This window comes from Etheostoma cragini, chromosome 4 (assembly GCF_013103735.1).
Source record: "Etheostoma cragini isolate CJK2018 chromosome 4, CSU_Ecrag_1.0, whole genome shotgun sequence".
Classification (NCBI taxonomy): Eukaryota; Metazoa; Chordata; class Actinopteri; order Perciformes; family Percidae; genus Etheostoma; species Etheostoma cragini.
In genome coordinates, this window is record NC_048410.1 from 24580753 (window position 1) to 24597878 (window position 17126).

The 17126-nt window shown below is 40.6% G+C and overlaps 1 protein-coding gene across 2 annotated transcripts in view; it reads right to left on the reverse strand.

Annotated features, from left to right (window-relative positions):
* The window catches only part of LOC117943172 (receptor-type tyrosine-protein phosphatase gamma-like), a 455813-nt gene that overhangs the window by 208938 nt on the left and 229749 nt on the right, over positions 1-17126 (reverse strand). The gene's annotated exons all lie outside the window — the stretch shown is intronic.

The following is a 17126-nucleotide window of genomic DNA, read 5'->3' on the forward strand; positions in this document are numbered from 1 at the left end:
AGTATTAGGGGACCACTAAGGTCTATATAAAGAGAATTCAGATACAGTATTAGGGGACCACTAAGGTCTATATAAAAGCATCCAAAGAGCACCATGTCATGCAACCTTTAAAACGTTGCAAAATGAAGATAGTGTGTTCCCGGCAGTTCATTTCCGAGGATGAGAAGCCACTGCTGACACTCACCCTGGTGATACCTATAGTATGTCAGTCGCAACCTTTTTGTCATTTTAGATCAATATTGCCATGTAAAAGAAAACCCTACACTGTGCCCTGGATTGGATTGCTTTTGGGTAAGATCTGCATTTGTGACCATATTCTACCTTTTCTTCCAAGCAAGGAGCCATTCACAATAATAAGCACTGATTAGTCTGAATTCAAAACTGATTTAAGTCAAAATGAAGAACACCTACATGTTCTGTTCAAATGTCTTTAAGCATTCATCTGAGAGTCACCAGTTTAGACAACCAGTGGAACAGTAGTGCAACCGCCAATTCAGCAATTCAGACAATGCAGCTAATGCATAGTAGTACTGCTGAGCCGTTCATATCAATATTTGAAGGGATCTTACTGAACAAATCTGTAGACATTTGCACATAGCTGTACACACTGTGCACACACTGTATGTCTAAATGGTTCGTACTGAATATCTGTAGTTATTTTTCTTTTCTCATAACATATTCTGTTAATACACTGCATATATCTATATACTCTATATAGTACTGTTATAATGTTAATGCTACTACAGTGCCCATATCTGTACATGTTGTTCATACATTGTTCATATTACATTGCCATATTTTTACTCCTCTTATAAGGCAACTGCTAATCCACTGCACACATTAATATTTAATTTATATAATACTCTAAAATAACTTCTGTAAACCCACTGCATACCACTTCTTACACTGCCCTATATTTCTTGTTCACCTGTGTAAGGACAAAAATAGTTTTAGTCGTGCAACAGAAAACTCAGATTGGACAGATAGTCTAGCTAGCTGTCTGGATTTACCCTGCAGAGATCTGAGGAACAGGTAACCAGAGTCCTCAGTCCCAACTCCAACAGAAAGAAAGCCAAAGGTATCGAATATCCGGCCGAAATCCATGACTGCCTAGTTGCAGGGCTACTGTAGCAATCTACATTAAATTGGCCCTTGAAACAGGATGAGTTGTTTTTTGTACCTTCAAAGCTCCTCAAATATTTATCCAGATTGTCAACCAATAAAACCAAACACACAACAGGGTACAATCCAACACTGAGTTAAAAGAGAGGCGTTCTCTGTAAGTCATATGATAACGTTGAGTCCTAAGGCTGCTTTGGCTCACTTTTCTGTTCATATGATGTTTTTATTTGTAAGAAAACTTGAAACAAATAATGTAATTGCTGCAAAAGTAGTCAGATTATTCAATTCTCAGTGTTCAATGTGTTTGACAAATGGTTAGACAGGTGAGAAAATACAATGACACAACTTCAGTTTAGCAAGACTTCCACCAAACTGAACGTTCCACCACTATTAGGCTGTGTGGAGTACTATTGAGCCACCCATTTCACCTGTTACTGCCTGCTTCTGCACCTATACATCATAAATGATGGTTTTATTATGAGTCTGTGTCTTGAAGTAATAAACCGTGTTTGGTCTTATTGTTAAATTTCAGATTGTATCAGTATCTTAAAGCAAGGGTGTTAATAAGAAAACTCCGCTTTGCTCATTAACATGCTAATTTATGCAACCCCAGAAATTTAACAAGATCGTCTGGAACATGTGGAGTGATATACACTTTCTGTCAAATACTTTTCGCATGCAAACGCACACACACACACTAGCACACACACACACACACACACACACACACACACACACATGCATCTAACAAAATGATAACATTAAATTCTTATAACACATTTTCTACAGCCCATACCTGCAGTCTTATATGTTTATGTTTTTAAGATTACACATGATTAATTATACACAAAGCTTTATAGGATAAGCTGTCAGAATGCATTTGACAACAGTCATAAGTCATCACACGAAGCAGACTGGATTCTGCACGCTCTGCACTCTCAGCTCCCAGAGACCATCTCACACCCAGACATTGTATGGAGATCAGAAATATGGTTTTTATTTGCTGTTCCACATCTGTTAGCAAGTTATTTTGAACCTAGCTGTTTCCATAGCAACGCGGTTCAATTTAAAAAGTGACAATGTTTCAACTGATCCACTAGCATTGATGGTTAGACATTTATTTTGCAATTAACACCGATTTTATCTAATAATTAATGATAGTTGTTCTCATTTGCAAGAGTTTTGTCATAAATCTGAGCGACAGATCTCATTTTGAGGTGTCCTGAGGAGTCCTAATTGGGATAGTTTTTCTCATAATGACCAGATGATAATACAGAATGATGAGATGTGGATTAAGGATCTAAATGTACAGTACGTATTCCTGGAATGTCCAACATGCCTTACTTCTTGAGCTGATAGTTTAAAACAGTTTGCTAAGAAAAGGACATGTTTGTCAGTTTATGAATTATTAAATGCACCGGTGACATAAGACCTAGGGGCAGGGATACCTTTACCAAAATATTTTGAGATGTCTGTACATTTTTAATGCATTTTTTTGCTACACACAAAATCGGTAATTTGTGCTCGTAGCTAGTTTACTCTCCAAATGGTTGTCTAACAAATTAACTCATTATCATGAATGGGTCCATGCGATATTGTATGAAAATGTATGCGCACCAAAATATGTATGTATATATATAATATGTACCAAAAGTATGATACCCCACGAAACTAGGAGGACGCCGAGTGGTCACATGACGTCTGGCTACGATCTCCATGACGCAGAGCGGCAGGTGCTAGCTTCGTGACCTACAGAGCGCCGTTGTATCAGCGGTAGTTGGTGGCTCACTTCCCCGAAAAGAGGGGACTTTGACCCGGATACAAAGCATCGCGAGCTGTCATGGCTGCGATTTTTGGTTTTAGTGTTTCCTGTTTTATTTTGTAGTGTTTCCTCCCGTGTCATGTCTTGTTTAACTTCCTGCCTCTGTCACTGTCTCCCCCACCCTTATGTGTTTCACCTGGCCCTTCTTTCACCCTCTTAACCTTGGGTATTTAGTCTCTTTCTCTGTGTTTGTGTGTGTGTGTGTGTGTGTGTGTGTGTGTGTGTTTCGCTCTAACCCTTTTTAGTCATATTTGAGTTTCTCTGCAATTTGGGTCTGTCATTTCTTGAAACCCTGACAGGCGGATATTACATTACAGTTACATTTTGAGCACAAAATATGAGCATTTTGCCGCGACGCAAGTCACAAAAACGAGTAGTTGAGATTAGGAAAAAAGTGGTTTGTGTTAAAACACTCCCCAGGAACACGCATGTCCTGGGTGAAAGGCTTTAGTTTTCCCCTGGAAGTGAACTCCGCTCTGTGACCCAAAACTCCTGTATGTCAAGGAAATGTCAATTTTATAACTTGTCACAGGGAAAAAAAGCTCTACATTTTCCACCAGTCCAATACTTGTTGTTTAACAATCTAAGTAAGATTTAGCTTCTATGAGAGAAGGTACAACATTTTCAAATTGAAATGAATTAGAAATTTTCTGCTTGTGATGACATTTGGCATATACCGTAGAATAATGAAATTCATTAGATGCTCAAGAGCACAGTTTTTCTAAATGATCACAGTTTAGAACGTACTTTAATGTTTACCGCTGACGGGAAATGATTCAAATTTAGATCGACGTGTAACTTCAGAAGGCCACTGTGTTCACTGTCACACAGACAGGTCCGTTGTTTTCCTAATGTTCACTTCTTTCTAGAGCCGTCTCATCACTCCCCTGTTTTATTCTTCTCTAGCCGTAGGCAGTTCCAGCATTTTCTTTGATGGATTGCACTGTGGGACAATAGTGCACATCAGCAGCACGTTAACCCAATACAATTAAGAATACTTACTACTTTTCTAGAATGCAAAAGTAATTTTTTTATATGCATATTGCTTTCTGTATTTATTATTTGTTTGATATTAATGTTTAATATGTGTTTGTTTGGTAATGTATGCACCATTCACCAAGGCAACTTCCACATAAGCATGTTTGTGTGTGTGTGTGTGTGTGTGTGTGTGTGTGTGTGTGTGTGTGTGTTTGTGGCTTGCTCTCATTGATTGTGGAAGTGATCTTAACAGAGTTGGTTTAGTCTTCAGATCCCCCCCCCCCCCCCCCCCCCCCCCCCCCTTTCTATTGCCGATATGTACTGTATCTCTGTCTCGACTTCCCACCCCCCTCTTCCTCAACGCACCCCCACCTCCATCCACTCCTCAACAGTATTTCATCGCTTCTGCAGAGTCTTCATGGGCTCTACCCAGTCCAAGATCACCCAACCCCCCCATTCTCCATTTGGATCTGTACCACTGCAGGCGTGATACTGCTAAATAACCAAGCATGCAAGGCATGCACACACGCACGCACATACGCACACACGCGCAGCCCATCCTAGCTGGAACACAGCAGTCTATCAGCTGCTGTAGTAGATCCGTTGGCCCCCTGCGTGTTCTTTGTGTGACGGCTAAGGCTCAGGATAAGAGGCCCTTAAGCCTTCTGGCCTATTACCACTGTGCTTCGTCACCAGCCTCCATCCTCAGCTCCCATACCCCCTGTGACAAGTTTCCAAGAGGTATAAGGTATTACCATCATCCCCCGGGTTGTTTTTTCAACCTTGGAAAGAATACACTGACTTTTTGGAGGATTGTCTCATCGCTCATTTTATAGCTAAAAAAGTGATGAGAGCGCAGAGTGCTAAACAGTCTCCTAGTTCCAAGAGACTTGATTACTATTAAAGACAGGGAAACGAAAAGCTAAAGAAGAAATTCCATTAATTATTTAGATAAAAAATGACTCTGACGACATTTCCCGTTCCTGAAACTAAAATCTGTTTATTAAATTGTGGCACCTTCCTACTGTCACAGAGGTTTTCCCGGGGTGCGTTAGGGCTGGGCGATATATCGATATAAAAAATATATCGATATATTTTTTTATGAGATATGGAATTAGACCATATCACATATATCGATATAGTTTAAATTTACGCTGTGATCCTCCAAGCAAGCTACTGACCTGGCGCTCTCTGCAGTGCTCCCCACGCCCCGCCCCCCCTCTTTCATACACGGAGGGGGGAGGGGCAGGAACAAACACTCTTTAACAAACATGGAGGAAGCAACAACGTCTGCGGAGCGTACGGAGGATGAATTGATTAGTAAAAGAATAAGCAGTGACAAATGCAACAAATGCACGTTGTATATAAGGAGTGTTACATAAGGAGTGTCATAAACAAATTACAGCCAGGGGTGGAAGCAATTCAAATCTTTTTCACCACCTAAAACAGTGACACAAAATGCAATACGAAGAGTGTGTGAAACTGCGCTGCAGAAGACCCAGCCGCAAGCCATCGACAACCACAAAAAGCTCCAGCCCCGAAACAAAGTTCACTGCAAACTTAATTTACCCGCCGTGTGCCTTATGAAAAGAAAAGTGACAAGCGGTGTCCTACAACTAAAGCCGTGTCCTTTCACATTGCTAAAGATATGGCCCCTATTGCAACTGTGGAACAAGTCGGATTAAAGAAGCTGCTGAAAACGATGGACCTGAGATATGAGCTTCCCAGTCGCAACTACTTTGCACGAGAAGCACTTCCACTAAGTACATTGAAGTCAGGCAGAGCCTCGCTGACCAGCTCGCTAACGGGACTTATTTTGCGTTGACCAGCGATATGTGGTCGAGCAGGACATGTGAGTCTTACATGAGCGTGACAGTTCACTTCATTCAAGAGGGGAGATGAAAACAGCGTGTCTTCAAACAAGTTATTTCCCCCAGGATCACACCGGAGAGCATATCAAAAAAGGTACTCCTGTTGTATACAGTATTTATGTTTACATTTTATTTTTATTTTAACAGCTGAGCTTTTATTAATGGAGCAGGTGAAGAAACCTGTTAATTATTTATTCATTTGATTTTGCAACTGTTCATTGAAATTGCTGGTTTCAATAAAACTACTTGTGACATGTCATATTTGGCTTTGACTTTGACTAAACATTTGCGGAAAAAATATCGGGATATATATCGTATATCGATATTCAGCCTAAATATATAAGAATATGACTTTTGGTCCATATCGCCCAGCCCTAGGGTGCGTTCAGCCCGAAGAAAACGTAGCCTAACCATTTATCGAGCATGCGCCCATCTACGGTGGTTTAGTCCTCGTGGCAAGGGTCGCAGGTACGATTCCGACCTGTGGCCCTTTGCTGCATGCCATTCCCCCTCTCTGTCCCCTTTAATGTCTACAGCTGTCATATCTAATAAATGCCTAAAAATGCCACAAAAAAAATCTGTATGAAAAAGAAGTGAATGAGCAGTTATGGTGCTCCATGCTAACAGAGAGTTGGTATGTTGTGTAACTGATTTGGCTTCCCTACACACACTGACAGACTAAAAGGAAGTGGGAGTTCCGGAGCAGTGAGATCGACCAATAAAAGCCACATATCTAGCCGGCACGCACACATCCAGGACATCATAGCTGTGCTGAGAGCTCCCTGCGAGGATTTGTTCTCCAGGAAGGTGGCAGGTTGTTAGGTGATGAATGAGAGCAGGGAGTCGGGCCCTTCAAATGGCCCGTGAGCTGCCCGCATTGATTTTTAGTTCCTCGCCAACAGTATCTGGGGAGGACACGGCTATCGCCTGCAGCGCCTGATGTACCTCATCCCAAACGCACGCCCTCAAAAACACAATACCACACACAAAGTGGGCTACACTTGTCAGCTGACTGATATCGGCCGGTAGTGTAAGAGTCGACTCCGTCAGAGTGAAGAAGAGCACCGCCGGAGCTCTCAACAGCTGAGAACGATTGGATATCTCTTGTGTGCTTGATGTTATGGAAGAAATATTCTGAATGAGTAGTCTAAAAGTATATATATACTGTATATACAGTATATTTCTAGTTAGTTTTTTACTTAGTTTTTTAAAATGATATCAGATTAGGGAACACAATGTGCCTTTGGAACATTGGAGGAATGGTTGTCCCCCACTCAGAGCAGCTCTTATTTTTCCATAGACAGAATCAAGTGGGATGGAAATGTGAAAAGTGACCCCAACACTTTTAACCGGTAGTGTATGTATATATATATATATATATATATATATATATATATATGAACGTATCTATATATATATTACAATAAGGATTTTGCTATAGCTCTCAGCAGTGCCCTGTAATTATTACATCTTCAGGCATACAGTTGATGACAAAATATCATCACTGAAAACATTTTTCCTGCTGTACACAGAAATGTTGAAATATTTATGAATTTTATGGTAAGTGTGAGGTTCAAGGAGCACATATTCTGACTGCGAAATTAGGAGCTTGATTTATAGCTTAGTAAAAGTTGTAAATCTTAAAATATCATTTGGTGAACATTTGGTGAGATGCTGCCTGACATATTGCCATTTGGAGATTGCCAATTTGTCCAGATGGAGATACTATTCAGCATGTCCAACTGTGGCGCGATGCACTCCAGAGCTACTTGCAAACGGTTCATGGCTGGTTTGGATTGGCTAAGTGAGTGTTTAGGAAAGATGGCCAACTCCTCACACAGTCAAACCGGTTACAAGTGGCACAGTTCTGTGCGAAGTATAAATATGTTATGTGTAAAATTTGCTAAAGATACTTTCAGGTGCCTATGAGAAAAGAGAGAACTATCTGCTGCGTGGCCTCAGAGTGGTGCCATGAAGCGAAACCAATGTTTTCTGTCCCACTGTGGACTCAGCACGTCTTGGCTGAGTCCAAAAGTGTTCACTACTCACCAAATACTGTAGTATATATTGTGTTTTGCACATGTGATGCCATAGTAAAACATGCCAACATTAAGGGTGGGGAAAAAAAATTGACACAGCATAGTATCGCAATATTTTCAGTGGCAATACTGTATTGATACACAGACGCCAAGTATGGATCTGTTATTATATACTGTATGTGTTGGTCAGTTTGTCTGCTTGGCAATCCCATTTTCAGCAATAAAACTGAATTGATATGAACAAACAGAGGAATGTTTCTTTTTAGATGAAACAGATGTTGACAAAGTTTCCTTTTGGGGACATCATTTGAAATTGGGAAAAATTTGAAGTTGGAAAAAAGGTTCTAAATTGTTGTTTGTCTATAATGTTTAAAACCGCAATAATTTCGTATTGTGACATGAGTATCGTTATGATATCGTATTGTGAGGCCTCTGGTGATTCCCACCCTAGCCAACATGAAGGCTGTTGTCATGGACCATTCATACATAGAGCTACTTAAGTAACTTGGTCTTTACTTAAAACACACAGATAACATACACATACTTATTACTGTATGCACCATATTTACTACTGCTGTATAAGAGCATGAAGATCCACACAGGGTGGAAGTCAATGTGGATTTTTGAATCCTACTACACCCAAGCGGAGTTCGTGTGATGGAAAATGTTCAAGGAGAAAACAAGACTTTCACCCAGACACTTCCACAATACTTGTTTTGTCCAACCAATAATACAGAAGGCAAACATTAAATCAAATTATCAAAACCTTTAAAAGGAAAAGCAGTAAATCTTCTTTTCTTGATTGGTGAGTTTGTGAAGCTGGATCCAGAGATTGTTTTAGAATGAACAGTGACTGAGATTTGTGTCAAAATAGCGTTCAATGCATTTTCTGTCAATTGACCAGTGATGAATGACGTGATGAATCAACTAATCGTCCAAATATAATGAATTCAGAGATGAAATAGTGCTGTGAGTGAAGGATATAAAGGGAGTATTGAAACAGGCATATAACAATTTTAAGACACAAAAAATACAACTAAAATGGGAAACAGCAACAGCGAGTGCATAAAACTGTCTTTTAAGGAGTGATTTAAAAGATGATAGTGAATACCAACCCCAGTACCTCAGGCAGGTTGTTCTGCTGTGGGACTTCTACTAGCGCTCAATCACAAAGCATAAATTGAAAGAAAAAAAAAGTTAAAATCACTCATGCCTTGGAGATGAAACTTCCCTGAGTAGCAGGATGCGCCTCTTTGGAGAGGCGTTTGCATATATGTGATAGGAATGACTATGTAAAACATATTCCTGTCTAGGCAATCTGGCTAACTCTGTCCCAGGGCGACTCCCCCTCTGCAGACTGAATATTTTATCACCGACAGATGGCGGATCCACAGAGAGGAAATGACTTACACGACGGCTAACCTGAGCTGGGTTAAGATGCGAAGACAATAGAATCCACCAGCTGGTTAACACACCGGAGACTCCAATAACAAAGTTTGTGTGCTAGCAGAGATTTCTAATTGATTTGTTTTTCCCCCGGCACGCCAGCTGCTGGTGCCAGATTAGCTAAACTCCATCTGAGGAAGGCTCTCAGGGTAACATGTTTTTAGTTGCTTATTGAAATTTTTCTGGTACAGGATATCAAATATTTTATCCCAGAATCAAACAACACAAAACCAAAAATGATATGAACAAATATGAAGCACATTGATTTCAGAAATGACATTAATTTCATGATTAAAAATGACTTACATTTTAAAAATAAGTTACATAAATTACGAACAAGCTTTGGTTACACTTTACTTGACGGTATCTACATGTGGGTGATATAACACTTTTTGTAAGGGTCATTCGGTTTAGTCATGACAAGTTATGGTTAGGGTTAGGCTGAGTGGCAATCACCGGAGGCCTCAAGATATCATCACAATACTCAGGTCACGATACGATATTATTGAGATTTTAACATATTGCAGTATTCTGTGATTTCTTGCAATTTCCTATCTTTTTTACAATTTCAAATTTTTTCTGAATTTGAAATGATGTCCCCAAAAGGAAACTTTGTCAACATCTGTTTAATCTAAAAAGAAAAAATGTCTCTGTTTGTGTACCTTACTTCGATTATAGTCTTGTGAAATGGGATTGTCAAGCAGACAAACTGACCAACACATATATAATAACAGATCCATACTTGGCGTGTGTGTATCGATACAGTATTGCCACAGAAAATATCACGATACTATGCTGTATTGATTTTTTCCCTCAGCCCTATTAGGGTTGGGCTTCATGTGTCATGACTGACAACTCTGGGAAGTTATCAGGACCAATGATTTACATAATGTGGACAATTGGTGAAATACAGAAGAGGATCTGGGCCACATGTGAAAAAAAACGTGCTTGAGTTTGGAGTTTAAAGTTTAAATTCTGAGACTTTTTCTCAGAATTTTGACTTTATTTTATAATTCTCAATTCCTTTTTTTCCACATATGGCCCTAATCCTCTTCTGTAATAAACAGTTATCGCAAAGTAATGTACCAGAAACATGTGCCAATGCAGTTCATTATGGGGATGGTGCATTGCATTGTGGCAAAGCTGTTTACACGACCCTGAGCTATGTTGCATGTTTTCATCCTGTATGATTGTCTTTTGCCTTTTTTTGTTATTTTACCTTTTCTGTCTGGACTGCCCATCTTTGGATCACGCTGCCTTGGCATTGCAGGCTTACCAAAAAATGTATGAAATAACTTTTATCTCACAGCCATTTAGATTTAAACTACTATATGATTACAGTAACATGCGATACATTAGGGGGGCAACAAAGTCTAATCATTCTGTTCTATTACATTCTTCACCTAGCTTTAAAACTTTAGATTAAAACCAGACCTAAAGTATGCTTGAGTTAGAGGTGCATTCAAACTGGACACTGACGTTCTGGCTGTTCTCATGAATCATTCGTACATATGGTATAGGAATGCTATGTAGTTTAGTTAGCATAAGGGGCAAGATTCCAGATCGGCCCATCTGAGCTTTCCTTTTCTCAAAGGCAGAGCAGGATACTCAGGGCTCGGTTTACACCTATCACCATTTCTAGCCACTGGGGGACCATAGGCAGGCTGGGGGAACGCATATTAATGTTAAAATACCTCATAAAGTGACACTTTTAAGGGGACTCTAACCCTAAACCACAATCTTTTTTAAAAACAAAATAGTAAATTTGGTGCCTAAACTTAACTGTAGCACTGCAGGACAGTCACCTTTTGTCGGCCGCTGTAGCAAGCCTAGCCTTACAGTGCTCTGTGCCCAGTCTCACAGTCACGATATTACACGAATCGGTTCATCAGAATCTGTTGCGTTCGTTGTCAAATACATCATCAATTTCTATACAATCTGCATGTTATCATTTATAATCTCCTAGCCTATCACCTATCAGCACCCAATCAAATTCCTCCTGAAGCTGAAGATGAAGTAATGAGAGAAACTGTTCCAGTTGTTCCCTGCACTGTAACTACATTTGACCCAGGTCTATATCCCTCACACTAACAGCTACTTCCTGTTCCCTTTTACAAGGTGGGGAATAAACAGCTAATGTGGTCTTGGACTTCCTCTCCTCTCTGCACTGTGCCGTAGTTAAAACTCCATCACAACAGCACGCAGCTTCCTTCCCCAACGTGCCCACCTTTGGCCCTCTGCACTATGCGTACCATAAATCAACACTGGCAACAAATAACATTACAATCATTCAGTAATGGATTGCACCTTTCACTGGGGGTATGCGTGATCCATTAAAATTCAATTTAGCCCCCACACTTATTTCTCCAAACAAGTAAGAGTGCCAGTCATCATTTTGCGATTGCAGGGAGAGACTCGGGCACTTCGGGGCTGCGGAGATTGATGAGAAGAGAGATTAACACTTCATTTTCAACGCCACTGGAGATAGCCAGACCATAATGAGATAAATGGAGTGAAAAGAGAGTCAGAAGGAACGAGAAAGAGCAGAGAGTGCACAGACAGAGTAGGAAATATAAAGACCCAGTGTTAGAGTGAAGAGTGTTTGAGCAGCGGGCATATCTGACAGGGTTTCAGGCCCAGGGCAGGAGGTGCTGGGCCCGGGCGGGGGGGGATGGGTGAGGCAGAACATGGACGCTGCATCCATTACAAGACAAGCAGGCTGACACTCAGCCCATTATTTTTCAATGCCAACATTCACCCTGTCTACCTTCTGACCTCACAAAGCCACCTCTAATCTGACAGGCTCCCAGATTGAAGTTTTCAGTCCAAAGGAATTCCCTTCAGTAGCAACTCAGCTCGCAAAGGTGCTGTGCATGAGTATAGGAACCCCTGCTTAAGGTGACTAAAAAAAAAGAAAAGAAATGGCCTTTATTCCTTAATTAACACAAATTTTCTTTGTGAATGACTAATGTATTGTAAATAAATAAATGTTCTCCTTTAAAATACAGGGGGCATAAGTATACACAACCCTGTGTTAAATTCCCATAGAGAGAGGCAGATTTGTATTATTAAAGGCCAGTTATTTTATGGATCCTTGGCCTAGAGATTGGAATGGGTTACTTTCCATATAATCATCTCTCAATGCAAATCAAAACAGCTGTTAGGCTACCTGAAATAACACCATGCAAATCTGTATGTAAGGTGAATGGTATGTGATGATGTGGGGGGGAGGGTAGCTATATACAACCAATATAGCTACATGCAGTATAGGTACTTGGTATGTAATGTCTTACATTGCCAGCAATTCTTTGTTTAAAGGCATTTCTATTTTTCCTGTTCTATTGCTAAATGTGCTGTATTCCTTTGTGCTCATGTGTTTTCTGAATGTATTACATTACTAGCTGTGATGATTTGATGTCCCATGAGGATCAATAGTTTTGTCTCATTCACCTAATCAGCTTTTTGGAACTCCTCTGCTGCTGGAATTTGTACGTGATTTTCCTACTCTTGATTGCATTGGTTAGATGCATCTTTCCCCAGATTATACAGCCTCCATAGAAGGACTCGCATTCTCTAACCTTGGAGCATCTATACGTGTCAAGACACATCTTCTTACTATTCAGTGTGCAGCCATTGCTGTGTGCTTCTGATGCTTGACGGAGAGCGGTCCTCCAGCAGCTTCAAAGGGGCCCTCTTATGGTTTTTTCGTCTTTTAGTGTGTTATATACAGTAAGTTGTGATGTGAGTAATAGATGTATAAAGCGCAAAAATGCACATTTGACTCCAAATTGAGCTTTCTCTCACACTGACAGCACTTTTTCTCAATAGCCTGAAACACCTTGTCCAGCAGCTCGTTTGAATTTGGTTCACAACAGAGTGGACCAGCTGACCAATCAGAGACAGAGGGCTATCAGGAAGGCAGCCCAAGAGCCCAGGCAGAGTGTTTCCTTACGACAGGAGTAGCTGCAGCCCTGGGCAGAATGAGAAACATAAAATGTGTTTTTTGAACATCGAAGCATGTAAACCTATTGCACTAGATCCCAAGAATACAAGTATGTGGCTGAAAAGAAGTATAATTAGGGCTCTTTAAAGTGTACTCTTGGTTGTTTCAGTGATCACATGCTCAGCTCACATCTCAGATTGTGAAGCTATTAGCCCCCAAGTGGCGCATGTTTATAGCCTCAGCTCTTAGCGCTCTGGCTGCCTTATGCTCCTGTAATGGTCTTTAATTATGAATGTGTGTGTTGTTCTTTACTGCTTAATGTGTAACCTTTCGTGTGGTGCCGTCTTGTCTTAGTGCAGTTTAATTAAAGGTCAAGTAAAAGTAAAACAGAAAATATAAATACAGCCAGCACGTCAGGAGTTCAAATGAAGCATTTAAAGGGCTGTGATTTAGTAAGCTGGTACTGGCAGGGGGTGCCAGTCCTCGGCAGGGGGTTAAGTAGGAGTGTCGCCACTCATACAACCTTCTTTCATCCACTGCATCAGTGCATTAAAGTGGGTGATGTAATGATGTAATGTCTTTTTCTGCCCCACTTCCCCCCAGTTAATGAGGCTGCATGTTGCTCCATTCAGATCAATATTCACCGCTGGATGACAAACACAGTCCTGTGTTAGCCATTTAGTTTAAATCGAAACAAGCTGTACATCTTTATCTCATTCTGCTATGCACATGTTGTGGAAGTGTGTCGCTAAAAGAGTGAAAATTCTTCTCTTTTTTATATCGGTTACAGCTGTAGTGGAATACTTATGACTCAGAACTCTGTCTGGACAGGGCCATATAATGTCAATTTCATCACTTCCAACACACTTACAATTACAGTAATTTGATTCGATCACATAACGTAATTTATCATTTGAAGTGTGAAAAACTTCACACTTTGGCATAAATGGCTTTATGAATATTTTACGAGTAATACATTCACCTGATTTATTCACCTGATCAATTTACATTAAACAGGCATATTCGCACAGGTCACATATGATAAAAATGAATATGACATAAGCAGGGCTGTAGAAGGCATTTTTCTGTAGTTTCAGATCTGTTTTGGACTCGCTGATATTTGGACTCAGACTTGCCTCGGACTCGGCCATTGAACTCACCAAACATTCTAGTTGGTCTCGACCGAGTCCAGCACTATATGCTTTTGTTCCAAAGTTTTTCCCTCCTTCATAACAAAACCATTGATGAAGCGCACAAAACAGGTATTAGTTTAATTCAAAATCCATCTAGAACAAGCGTTTAGATTGGTTGCCTGGGAAACGCCTGGCTGCCTCATATACTGTACCTCAATCATCAGGCGTCAATCAGTTTCATTTAGGCCACAGACACAATGTCAGCGCACACTTTGAGGCCTACTAAGAAATCTTCAGGACAAGCAATAAGTTCAAGATTGGGAACATTTCCAATTTATTTTTTAAGTAAATAATACGGCCTTAAAAATTAAGATATACTATCACTCACATCAAAAACATTATGAACAGGTCTACAAGTGAATGGTCTTGAAGCGGATTCTTTTTTTTTCTGTCTCTATATTGACTGTCTCTCATTTCGACTCTTGACTTGGAATTGAACCTCTTTGGACTCGGTCTTGACTCGGTCTCGACTAGTCCTGGTCCTGGACTTGTCTTGGACTCGATATAGGTGGACTTGACTACAGCCCTGGTCATTGATAACATGTCTTCTTTTAGTGGACATCTAAAATACACGTTTAGCTGTTTATTTGACTATTTTGTGTCTGTAGATTTCTCCTGAATTGGCCAAATACAAAAGCATTTCAAAAAACATGTAACACAATAAATAATTGTCTTGATGCAAGTCTTCAACTGAGGACGTTTCATTGTGATATCTGTTAGTTCAAATGTTCTCCTCTAATCACACGTTTGCTCTGCTCCTCATAGATCTTACAAACTGACCTAGTGGAAGAGGATCTTGTATTGACTAGACTGTGAACACTGACTGCTATTTTGTAGAACTGCTTTATTGTCCGTCTTCTTTACATGCAACATAATACAACAACATGTCAAAACGGCGCCCTCTGTGTGCTGGCTTATAGCCAGTATCAGTACAGGTCTGCAACCCAGTGGGCTGAGTCTGTCTTGGGAATGAGAGGAGACTGTCTGGAGATTCAGAGTGATTATATGAGATGTTTTGGAGACGTGGGGTGACATTCAGTATGTCCCTGTTGAAGCTATAGAATATGTGGTGATGCATGTTAAGCAGTGCTTTTCACATTGACGATATCTTCTATTGTCTTTTTTTTTTGTCAATGCTAAGAAGAAACTGGCATATTGAAATCCCATTTCACACAGGATGCATATGTCATGGAGATGCTAACATTAGCATCCAGCCTGCCAACCATGCCTTCGGGGAATGATTGGGCTTTTAGCACGTCTCATTCTGTCTTGTCAATGTCACTTTTTGTCTTCCCACATGCAGCCCTGATCCTAGCATACATCGGACCCCAGCATGACACACACTTGCCTGTAAAGTTTATACTTTAGGATATTTATTTTACACTAAAAAAAACTGATTACATTCATCATGTGAACAAAGGAAAATCCACACTGCAAAATATTAATAATGAGAACATTAATGTAATATGAGGGTTTGATACGTGGCGCTTTGATGGAGATGGAAACCGTTGAGCAGCACTTTACTGTTCTTCACACTTACTTGGATCCACAACAACAACACTTCCCCGTGTGACTTCATGTAGCTGACCTAAACAATCAGACGCTAGCAGCAGAGGACAAGCCCAGAGGTACAAACATGATCTCAACACAAATATGCTGAACGGGGACCCCTCAGCCCAATGGCCCCGCAGCCCAATGGCCCCACAGCCGATTGGCCCCACAGCCGATTGGCCCCGCAGCCGATTGGCCCCGCAGCCCAATGGCCCCGCAGCCCAATGGCCCCGCAGCCCAATGGCCCCACAGCCCATAGGGCCCAACAGCCCAATGGCCCCACAGCCCAATGGCCCCACAGCCATAGGGTTAAACCCTAACCATAACCCCAAATTGGGAGAAAGGGGGATACAAACTGATACAAATTCACAAAAAAGGAACTGTGGGAACAAATGGCCCTTAGTTGAAAAAAAGAGTAGAAATGTGGAAACATAGCCATGCTCCCAACTTACCAATACATTTTTAGTTAGTCTTCTCAATGAATTAACTTGTAAATCTTACACTAATAATTGTAATAATTATTATTATTATTATAGTATGCAACATTTTCATCTAAGCTCCTATGCTTCCTTCAAGCTGTCTCCAGTGAAAGAAGTGAATATTTCATGTTTCCAGTTTGGTTCGCAGCATAAGCAGATAAAGAAAAGAGTGCCATCTGTGAGGAGCGCAGAGAAACGAACACTTGGCATAAAAGATGGGGACAAACTCAAAGGAAAAAGGAGGATTGAGGATTAGTCTTCATATCCTCGTCCTTGACCGTTCGTTTGACTAATCTGCAAGCCTTCACTTCTACAAGCTGTCTTCTTCCCAACATCATTTACATGCCAGGGAGATGAGAACCAATAAGACACCGTTTCCATGTACCTGGGGTGATCGTTTCCATAATAGAAGCAGTTCATTGCCTGGCAGGAGGTTTTAATACAGTAACTTTGCACAATATTACAACTGACAATTCCTATCCAACTTGTAAGAGCAGATTGTTTTTTATATCTTGCAATGTATTCCCAGTATACTTTGTAGATCTGCCGCCTCTATAATTATACACCATGGCTAAGTCACATCTAATTACACTGTGTCCAGGCTTGGAACATGTATTTAACACGTTTGCTTTATTGCACTTCTGCGATGCACCGTAAGCTTTATTTAACCTGAGCCAAGGGG